The 10,973-nt window shown below is 47.1% G+C and overlaps 1 protein-coding gene and 1 long non-coding RNA gene across 5 annotated transcripts in view; both read left to right on the forward strand.

Moving 5' to 3' along the window:
* Positions 1-10,973, forward strand: part of SECISBP2 (SECIS binding protein 2) — a 189,891-nt gene that overhangs the window by 23,581 nt on the left and 155,337 nt on the right. The gene's annotated exons all lie outside the window — the stretch shown is intronic.
* Positions 9,771-10,973, forward strand: LOC109364012. The gene is made up of 3 exons (XR_002109966.2): positions 9,771-10,480; positions 10,680-10,759; positions 10,945-10,973. It is a non-coding gene; the product is annotated as an uncharacterized LOC109364012 (long non-coding RNA).

The following is a 10,973-nucleotide window of genomic DNA, read 5'->3' on the forward strand; positions in this document are numbered from 1 at the left end:
TCTCATTGCTGCCTTTGTTTCAGATGATGCATCCTACTGAAGAGATCCTGAAAGAGCTGTGTAAGCCAGCACAGCTCCAGAGACTTCTGAAGATTGAAAGCCCGCCACTGCTCTGGCTGGTGCTCAGAAGCCTTGTCCTCCTCCTGTCCAAGGAACCTGACATGGTGAGCAGGACCTAGTCAAATGAAGCCCTCCTGTGGGCAGCCTGGCGCTGGGGCGGTGGGCAGCATTGTGCCTTGGCCTTGCCCGAGGCTCAGGAGTTGGGGTGATGGCCATGGTGGGGCCTGGTGGCTGCCTGGGGAGATTTCCAGGAGTTTTCCAGATGGGGCCTGTTGGAAAAGGGGGTGGCTGAGCCATAGCTTTCCCATCACTATAAGTGGTGTGCCTGACCAGAGTCTGCCGCTGTTATTCCTGTGGCAGCTGCCAACAAGCAGAGCGTGTGGCTGGTGCTCTGTAATCAGAACTTTTAGGCCAGGGTGGCCGCTGTCCTCTTGATGAAAAGGAAACTGTGTGTTTTGTACAGGCAAGAGAAATACGGACCCTGCTTCCAGCCGTCATGGAGGCCTTGCGGTTTGCCAATACCTCCATTACTCTGAAGGTGCTGAAGATCTTCAGAAATATAATGTGCCATCTGGGGAAATGGCATGCCAGTTCCATTGCTCTGAAGCTGGCTGTGAAGATTCTGCCTCTTTTTAATCATGTACGTCTGCTGTGGGAGGCTGAGCTCCATGAGTGGGTGCTCGACCGGAGGGCCTTCTCCTTTCTTTGCTTCTCCGGTTCTCGAGAATGAGATGTCTTCCGGGCTCTGCAGCCCAATGGGCCTTGTCCCTGGCAGCATAGCTCGGTTGTTCTTGGTGGCGTGAGGTCCCTGTGCTGGGGCCCAGCCTGACCGCTGTGCCAAGCATCTTCTGCCAAGGTTTATTTTCAAACCCTCCAGTGCACCCTCTTCTACCAGCGCCAGGCATTCTCTCCAGGTGCCATAGCAGGGAGTTGGAGGCTGAGTAGGCAGCGAGTGCCGTGAAGGCAGTGCCGAGGGCCAGCCCTATGTCCTGTTTGTCCTGGTGCTTGAGGAGCTCTGCTTTGAGCTGGTGGAGTGGCTGGGGGAGCACTCTGAGGCACAGGCACCCCATGTTGGAAACCTGTTGCACTGCTTTGCACGGCTGCACAGCGCCTTTGTGCGGAGTGTTGACTCCAAAGCATCTCCTTTCATGCCAGCCACGCCTACGCTCGTGCTCACCATGGGCAGTGAGAGTGTGTTGCTGAGGTCCGCCTGTTCTCCTCCCTCAGGTGTCAAGTGAAGTGCGAGACAACTCCATCTACCTCTTCAAAGATCTGATGGACGCTGTGCTGTGGTATAAGAAGGGAAACATGAAGAATGTTGTGTGCAAGGCCCTGCTTCCTCTGCTATTTCAGATGAGTGACAAGACCACGAGCGTAGCACAGGTATAAATTATAGACCTGACCAGCATGCGGGCAAGGGTGTGCTGACACCTCAGCGGTGACAGCGATGGTCTGGGAATTGAGAGCGAGTTCAGCAAGAACTCAAATACTGAGAAGTGTGTCTGTGGTGCCACCTCCTTGCATCTGTTGTTCCTTAGGCATCTGGGGAAGCCCTTGTGGCTTGTGCAAAATTCCTGAAGTGGGAGGAGCTCGAGCACTGGGCCCAGGAGGAGAACACAGTGGGGATCAGGATGTGTTTGGTAAGGACAGTCACACAGCCCATACCTTTTTGCTGGGGGAAAGGGGATGCTGTCAGGAGGGGTTGTACCAGTGGCTGGGGAGGCTCTGCAAGCTCCATGCCTTTCTGCTCTTCTGCAGCTGCACCAGGACAAGATGAGTGTGAAAGGATACCTGAGACAGAGCCTGCCATACCTGAAGGATTCTCAGGCCTCCTTGCGATGCGAGGCTGTCAAATTCATCGGTGAGCCCAACCGCTGGGTCCTTCTTTGGGCCCTGCCCTGGCAGCAAGGTGCAGCCTTGCAGACCCCAGAACATCCTGCCCATACCAGTAGCCCCGATGGGTGCCTTGCTCAGGTCCCGCCTCGGGCACTGTCCCTGCCTGCGACACGGGAGGGGAAGCAGCTGGGCTGGCTGGGCTGCACTCTGTGCTCCGTGGGGAGCGGGGGTCTGATGGGAGCTCTTTCCCTAGGGCTGGCTGTGCAGTACTCCAGGGAACAAAGTAAGGAAGTGCTGGATGAAATCTGCAGTGGTGAGTGAGGGCAGTGCTGCGCGTGCTGGGGCTGGGGGCCGGGGGGCAGAGCCTGGGCAGTGTGCAGCTGTGCCTTGCCGCAAGGCAATGCTGCAGGGGCAAGGGAGCATTCCTGGAGCAGGTGGGGCACTCCTGAGCAGTGGCTTCCAGCTGATCCCTCAGTCTCACATGCTCCTCTGGGCCTAGAAGAACAATGAGTGAGGCTGGTAGGGTCAGGAGGGAATGCTGGTGGCTCTGTGCAAGTCAGTGGGTTTCATCTCAGCTCTGTTTCCTTCTGTTGCAGCCCTTCAGCCTTTGGAAGATGACGTCTATCTGTCAGTCCGTTTCCTGGCAGCCCAGACAATACAGACTCTGACACATCGAAGGCAGCAGGCACCATCAGCAGGGAGCAGGCTCTCAGCACTTTGCTGCTGGCCCTGCATGGCCATCTAAAATTCTTGTGCAGAGACATTGCTATGACACGCATTCCTGTCATGCAAGACAGATCCCTTCAACAATGGAAGGAACCCAGGAGCACGGACATCCTGAAACAAAGAACAGGAACCGAGCTGGTTAGGACTGGGTCTGTACTTGGTGACTGACAAAGGTGAAAAGTACACCAGAAAGCCTTTGTGAGGAAGACTTGGAGAAGACCTCTGCCTGTGACCACCAGAGAGCAGCACGCGTGCACGCAGAGGCGGAACGTATCGTAATGATTTCCCCAACCTAATTGGAACGATATGATGAGATCTTGGAACAGTTTGAGCAAGCTTAACCCACCTGGTAACCCACCTGATGTGTCATCTTATCTATATGTATGATTTTGTATGCTAAATAAGCAACCAACAAGTGTTTTGTTGTGCGAGTTAGGAGTCATCACCCTCGCACCCACCACCATAATAAACATACCAACTTTATAACCTTCCATGCCTTATGGAGTTTGATTCTGTATGTTGCATCCGTCCTTACAAAGAGGATTCTAATTAAAACTCAGATTGCAAGGCGGCTCCCTTGGTGTCCTCCTGTGTTGAGCTTATGTGCAAAGTTTCTGTAGCGGTGGGCTGCAGGAGTCAGCACGTAAGCTGACAGTACTCAGCTGGGAAATGCTGTTGATTCTCTCCAGGGGCACAAGAGGCCTCGGGTAGGGATACAGATCCTTTGGAGAACTGGACAATCAGCAACAGCATGCAGTTCCGTTGAAGAAAATAAAAGAATTCCATCTACATGCTAACCAATCGATCATGGAGGCGTTATGCATGATTCACGCCTGCATCCAATCAGAAGAACGCTTTGTATTATTTAAGAGTTGTATTTTTTCCAATAAACTGTCTTTTATCGCTTTCATAAAGTGCCAAAGTCCATTCTTTTTCTCTTGACAGACAAGCAGTAAAAAAAAAGGAGAGCTCCAGCTCTCTCAGCCTGTCCTCACAGGGGAGCTGCTCCTCTGATCATCTTTGTGGTCCCACTCTGGACCCATTCCAACAGCTGCATGTCCTTTTTGTGTTGGAGGCCCGTGAACTGCATGCAGGTGGGTTCTCATATGAGTGGAATAGAGGGGCAGAATCACTTCACCCGACCTCCTGGTCATGCTTTTTAAAATGCAACCCAGGATCCAGGTGGCCTTCAGGGCTGCAAGAGCACACTGCTGGCTGATGTTAGTCTTCCATCAACCGACATCCCCAAATCCCTCTCCTCAGGGCTGCTCTCAAGCTATCCTCTGCCCAACTTGCATCAGTGCTTGGGGCTGCCTTGACCCAGGTGCAGGACCTGGCACTTGGCTTTGTTGAACTTCATAGGGTTGGCATGGGTCCACCTCTCAAGCCCATCCAGGTCCCTCTGGATAGCATCCTTTTCCTCTGGTGTGTCAACTGCAGTACTCTGCTTGGTGTCATCTGTAAACTCACTGAGGGAACTCTCAATCCTGTCCACATTGCCTACAGTGATGTTCAACAGTGCCGGACCCAGCACAGATCCCTGAGGAATGCCACTCATCACCAGTCTCCACTTGGACACTGTGCTGTTTACCAGAACTCACTGAGTGTGACCGACCACCCAATTCCTTATCCAAGAAGTGGTGCAACAGTCAAATCCATTTTTCTCCATTTTGACAGCCAGAATGTTGTATGGGATTTCTACTGCAAATCAATGGTTTCTTCCAGTGCTGGAGTAAAAATAATGGTAAAAGCCTTCTGATTGGGCACTTCTCTTAAAAAATCTGGAAAAGAAACTGCTAAGAAAGTATATATTTCCGGTAATTTTAGGAATGAGTCAAGCATCTTCTAAGAAAGATTGCTTTCCCGTGTTGTATTTCTTTGTCACTGACTTCAAAGATTAACGTGGAAAGCGTCCGCATTTCTTGCTTTGCAACCTAGCTTCCTTTTGAACAATGGCTGTTATCTTCTTCAGAAAGCACACTGTTCTTGTCTTCATTTTAATATCAGCGTGACCCATAAATTGGATAGGACCAAAAACACGTTATTTCCAGCCTTGCAGTAACTTTTTAACAACAGTTAATTCTTCAGATGTAAGAAAGAACTAAAGAACTTCTACAGACTTATTTAGTTTAAGTTTTCCCATACTGAAATATTTTTGCCACTCCTGCTTCTGATCACATGAAAGTGGAAAAACTGAACCAGAAGATACTTTTATTCTGTTCTCCTGAATGTGTGTGTGTTGCTTGTGTTTGTTTGAATGGCATCTGCTCCCCCTCATGAAAAAGGCTTTGACTGGGAGCATAGTCTAAGATGCTCAGCTGGAAGGTGCAAAGAAATTCTGCTGATCTATGGGAGCCAGATAACAGGGAACGCACATGAACATCGAAGTTGATCCATACAAGCTGGAGATGCCTAGGAATTTGCTTTGCTTGCCAGCAAGCACTGAAGTCTATCCTGCTCCCTTTTGGCTTGAAACTTACAGTTTCAACTAGTTCCAGTGTGCTGGATGAAGTACTTGCCTTTATCTTAAAGGATTTTCATGCATTTAGAAACCCAACTTTTTTGGTCTCCTTATATTAAAAACTAGTTTTGTGAACTAAAATGACTCTTAGTGAATCCAGTAGATCTGCTGGAAGGCGTGAAAACAAAGAAATAGAGACCGCCTATAGCCAAGGTACAGAGTCCTTTTTCACAGAATCACAGAACCCTTAAGGTTGGAATAGACCTCTAAGTTCATCAAGTCCAACCCCATACCATCCCCACCATTCCCACTAGCCAACCCCGTCAGAGCCACCTCTATGTGCCTCTTGAACACCTCCAGGGTTCGTGACTCCACAGCCTTCCTGGGCAGCCTGTTTCAAGGCATACATTTCTCTGGAAGACTAGGTTTATGAAAGTCCAGCAGAGAGACATGATCAAATTTTTGAGTTGAAGGTCTGATTGCAATATTCCACTTGAAAATTTGCAGTTACGTCAATTGAAAATGGAGTTGCAAACAGAAATGGATGATTTTTTCCAGAATTCAAAGAGAAATGATGGTGCGCCAGAAACAAAAATTCAAAATGTTGATGAATCAAGCTCTTCCTACCAACTATGGGAGAAGCGCTTTGAAATTTATTTTCTGTACTCTCTTCTCTGACTAATAAGTCTGTCTGATGACTTTTCCCTCTTCTAACATTTTTAAAAGTATGGATCATTAACATACAAAACGCACAGCTTCAGCAATCTGTTGAGAACTAAGGACAGAAAACATCAGTTTCAAAAAGTTACTTTTTTGTCCAAGAGAAAAAGACACCTACTTTATTCTAGACAGCACAATCCCTACCCCAGAAGCCTGGGATAGATTTATAGAAGCCCTAGTTCCTCTAGGTGTGCCATGAAAATCAGTGTTACCTTGGAGAAATCATCTGAACGTTTTTGTGCATTTTGTGTCGGTGAAGAAACATGACCAAAAAAAAACCCCAATTACAAAACAAAGAGGATGGGATCAATCTCTAGACCTCACCAACATTTTATAGACAAATTCAACAGTGAGAGCAGGAAAAAGAACAGCTGAGCCTGAAAGGTTCTCCTGCCTCTTCATAAATGAAACATCAGCCCAGAAGTAAACATGACCAAAAAAAAAAAATCCCAACTATAAAACAAAGAGAATGGGATCAAACTCTAGACCTCACCAACATTTTATAGACAAATTCAACAAATGAAAGCAGGCAAAAAGAACAACTGAGCCTGAAAGGTGCTGCTGCCTCTTCATAAATGAAACATCAGCCCAGAAGTAAACTTGAAAATCAATGATTTTGTAACTCAAGAAGCACAGAACACAAGCAAAAATTATCATTCAGATGCTTTGAGACCTGGGGTCTGCCCTGTTGGTAATCTCATTTCAGAGTGGCTTTGACTCACTGGTATTTCTTGGTACAGCACAAAAGACCTCATCTGCCAACCTCTTAGAGCTTTGATCTCCTATTAATAAAAATCCATGTGTATGTCTTTTACTCATGTACTAATCACATTTATGTAAGCAACACTCACACCTGTATGTCTCATCAACCATGTGTTTTTCTAGATAGTTGGTAGACACCAGCAGTTTTTACATAGTATTTCTTTCGTATTTTGAGCAAACCTCAGACTCGATTTTTTTACAGCATTCCCTGAACTAGCAATATTTGAGAACTCAGCTGCAAAACTGCAGGCATGTTTCACCCTTCTTGACAGATGAAAGTAGTGTAGACTGATAGCACTTTGTTTATCAGCAGCGCTACACTTGCAGCTGTAGCTTCAGCCTAGCCATAGTCAGGAAAAGAGTATGGTTGTTACTGAGCAGGACATGCAAACCTCTGAAGAAGAAGTGCACATTTCTCTAGTCATGATCTCCAAACTTTCTTGCTTGCTTCTTTTAATGTCTTCAGTTGCTGCAGAGGACCACTGGCCGGGCACTCAGAGTTTGTCCAGCTTCAGGACAACACGTGAATACATTTTAGTTCATATTTGTGTTCCACTGCTGTGACTTCATTCACTAAGTGCTAGGGAGGCAGTCTGCAAGACCAGAAATGCAGATGGGATGGAATATAGTCATTGCAAAACATAGCCTGTGCCAGAAATAATAGACAAAATCCATGGAATCATTCTATAGTTTATAGTGAAACCTAAATATCCATATCTTGTATCAACAATTTCAACAATTGTAGACAACAAACACGGCGGTTTCCTTTTGCACTTCTTGCCTTCTCTCCTGGCTTGAATCAGTTCCTCATTCCAGCCAGAGCTCAACACCTTGACTTTGGTTTTCCATATTGCTGCCTGAAGGCCATGACAGATCTGAAATGGGCTGCATTTGAAGTGAATCAGTGGGCAAAAGGGAAAATAGATAATCTTTGCATGTGGGTATGGGAATGGGCAATAAAGACTACTGCCGGAGTCTTTCCTCAGGGTGGAGAATGTACTTGTATCTATCCATACGTTTCTGGAAGAGCAGTTCTTGCACTGCAGGCTAGCAGGGCTATTTTTCTGGAAATGGTTTCTCTTGTTTGCTTCAGGGTTTTTTTGTATGTTTGTTTGTTTTTGTTTTAAGTAGGACAGCAGCTTGTCTACAGAAGGTGTGGGCCAAGGTTTTGTGTCTTCTGTCACAGCAAATGAAGAACAATGTGCTGGTCCTAAATGCTGGGCAGAGCTGACCTAAGCAAGAGGTTTAAAATGCTGCGTAGTCAATGAGAGGGGATGAAGGTGATCTGTAGGGCAGAGAACAAAAATATTAAACAGAGCAAATCAGAGAGTAGCCTCCTGGTCATTTATTTTCAAGAAAGAAACAATCAGAACTCAAGCGGAAACAGGCTTCATAGGGATGCAGAGCACAGAAATCCTGTGCTGTGAGAAGGAAGATCGCTGAGTCTAGCAAACAAAGCCTGACACACAGCTGAGCTGAGGTGAGGTCTGAGATGCAATATGATGGCTTCCAACAATCGTGTGTGTTCTCAACTCAGCCAGGGGAGTGAAACTGCTTTTTAAATTGAAGGACACTGCTCCACAATTACCACAACAGGATAAGCTGCCAATAACTAAACTTGGAAAACAAGGAGTAATGGCCTAAAAGATGAACATAGGAAGTTCCGTACTATCACATGGAAGACCTTCTGTATGGTAAGGGTGACAGAGCATAGGAACAGGTTGCCCTGAGATGTTATGGAGTCTCCTTTCATGGAGATATCCAAGGCCCGGCAGAACGCCTATCCTGAGTGACCTATGGCAGGATATCTGCTGTAGCAGGGGGGCTGGACTCGATGATCTCTTGAGGTCCATTCCAACCCCTGTGATTCTGTGAATATTTTAACCTGCCAAGAGATGCAGACCTAGGACTAGCTACAGAAGAATAGTGCAGTGAGGGAGAGTACAGAAGAAGGGAACTATTTCTCTTCTGAGAAAGAAATAATTGACATAAAGCTTGATATAAAGCATAAAAATGCAGCTGTCTTCGGATCTCGAGAAGGAACTTGCTGGTTCTGGCCAGTGTTGCCTCTTCTTTGTTTTTAATGTTTTCCTGATTATTTAAACACATAAACAAACATGAAAGATTTAAATAAATATGAGCATGTTTCTTTACTGCTGCAAATATGTGCATTTTGTAAAACGCACCAGAGCAGAACAAGGAAGCCAAAGGTTTCCATTAATAAAAAGGACGATCTTCAGACCCTGCTGATGTAACTAGGCCAGTTTTTTTCTGAGGAAAACCAAGTCCTACGGAACCTGGCCAGTTGCCCAGCAGCTGTCACGTAAACTTCTGAAGACATCTACTTTCACACCACATCAAATATTACCCCCCAATCATCTCTCTCCATATTTGAATTTTCCATTACTTTTCCTTGATTTTCCAATCAAATGTAAAAAGAAGTAATCCGTTACACAACTTGGTGGAAACTCACAATAACTAAAAATGCAACAAAGTGGATAAACAGTGTCTACTTCATTGGCTTTGAATTCAACTACTAACAGTTGAATGGAACAGCAATTTAACACAGGCCTGCACATAAAGGTATAACCAAAAAATGACATGCATCATCAAAATTACATCATCAAGATTTCTTATTAGAGCCATCACTATTTAGAATATTTTCTTGTGAGAACGTGCCTTTGTGTGACAGGCCTTCACTATTTGTGGCTGCAGAATTTACATGTCTGCAAGCTCAAATAAAAAATGATTTGGACGCTCAGGATATACAGAACCCTGCTATAGCATCCCTGTTCACAAAAAACAAACAAACAAACAAAACCAACAAATAATAGTCATCTAGTTTTCAAGCAGACCATCTGAGAGTATGAAAAATTGCCCCACCCCACACAAATTAGAATCCAAAGAACCAGAGTTTATGTATGTTCTGCAAAGTTACCAGATCTTCAGTTAAAACCTTTCATTACTGTCTTCTGCTTGTTTTGTGGATCTATAAGGCTTCTTATGGATATCAGTATTAACAGTTCAGTTTAACTTGATTTCTATGTCTGTATGAGGAACGGTGAAGACTAGTATCAAAGCCGACTTAATTGCATTGTGGAAGTCTTGCCCAGGTGGCATCAAGAAAAGGCCAAATCTCTAAAAGACCACATTCCCCAGGGTACTGTTTAGAGATTATAAAACAAAAGAAAAAGAAGAAGAAAAATATCTGATGGAGTATAGGGAAATGCCTTACTGGAGTGCGGTGTTCCCAATTATTTGACAGTGTATTGTCAGCTAATCAGAAATAAGGGCACAGAACTGTATTTCCTGTGTGAAATTTATAATTTACATCTTTATGATTCAGAAATAAATGCCTTGGAGCTCACAAGCCTGTGAGCAAAACAGCTGCTGAGCTGACAGTGAGTCTTCGTCTTCCTCCTCTGCTCTGCTGCAGCCACCTCCACTCTCCCAGCAGAAACACGAAAGCCTGGGTAGTCCGGTCCCTCTCAGGCCCACTTCCAAGGCTTTCTGGGTAAGCAGGTGCACACATCCCTCCCGCTGAGGAGTTTGGCCTACGCCATTTCAACCTGGAACTAGCTCCACCCGGGCGGGGCCCTTTGTGACCTGTCCCTGTGACACCCAGGGATAGCTGGCACCGACATAGCGGCCCCGCAGTGTCCGGCAGGACAGCGAGGCTATAGGTCAGGAGCGTGCGGGTCTGGCGAGGAGCCCCCGAGCGCACTCCACGTTGTTTCCCTATACCCTTGGCAGCCCCACATCTGCCCCCACCCCATCCTCAGTCCTCATCCTGCAGGATGGAGGGGAAACCCCCTAGACACCCCAAGGTGGCCTGGGCAGAGAGTGAGGCTCCCCAGGAGAGGAGAGCTCCACTGGAGCCCTACGAAGTGACCGAGGTGCAGCCACTGCATGCTGGTGAGTGAGGTCCCCAGCGGGCTGGGCAGGGCTGGGGCAGCGAGTGCCCCCTGCTCGATACCAGAGCTCCTTGTCCTGACAGGCACGAGCTGACTGTGCCAGGGGAGTGGGCCCAGGGCTGGAGAGGGCAGAGCTCCTTCCTCTGCTCGCGCCTGCCTTTGACCCCTCTACAGCACTGCTCACTCTCTTCCTTGGTTAGATGCTGACTGGCTGCTTGTGTGTGAAGAGGAAAAGGAGGCCGTTGATTGCATCGAAGCCTATGTCATCAGCAAGGAAAAGGTACTAGCAGCCGTCTCCATCATGGCTGTGCCTGCATCTGCTGATGGTCCCTCTGGCTCTGCTTTCAGGCTGCAGGAGGGCTGCTGCCCTGCGGGCCTCCCACTCTGCTCCACACCCTGCAACGCTCGGTCCCCCTGGCCGTGGCTCTCCCGGCTCACATTCCTTGGTCTCTGTGTGTCCGCCAGAATCTGGAGCAGAAGATGCAGTTCCTGAA

The sequence above is a fragment of the Meleagris gallopavo genome, chromosome Z (genome assembly GCF_000146605.3).
Source record: "Meleagris gallopavo isolate NT-WF06-2002-E0010 breed Aviagen turkey brand Nicholas breeding stock chromosome Z, Turkey_5.1, whole genome shotgun sequence".
Lineage (NCBI taxonomy): Eukaryota > Metazoa > Chordata > Aves > Galliformes > Phasianidae > Meleagris > Meleagris gallopavo.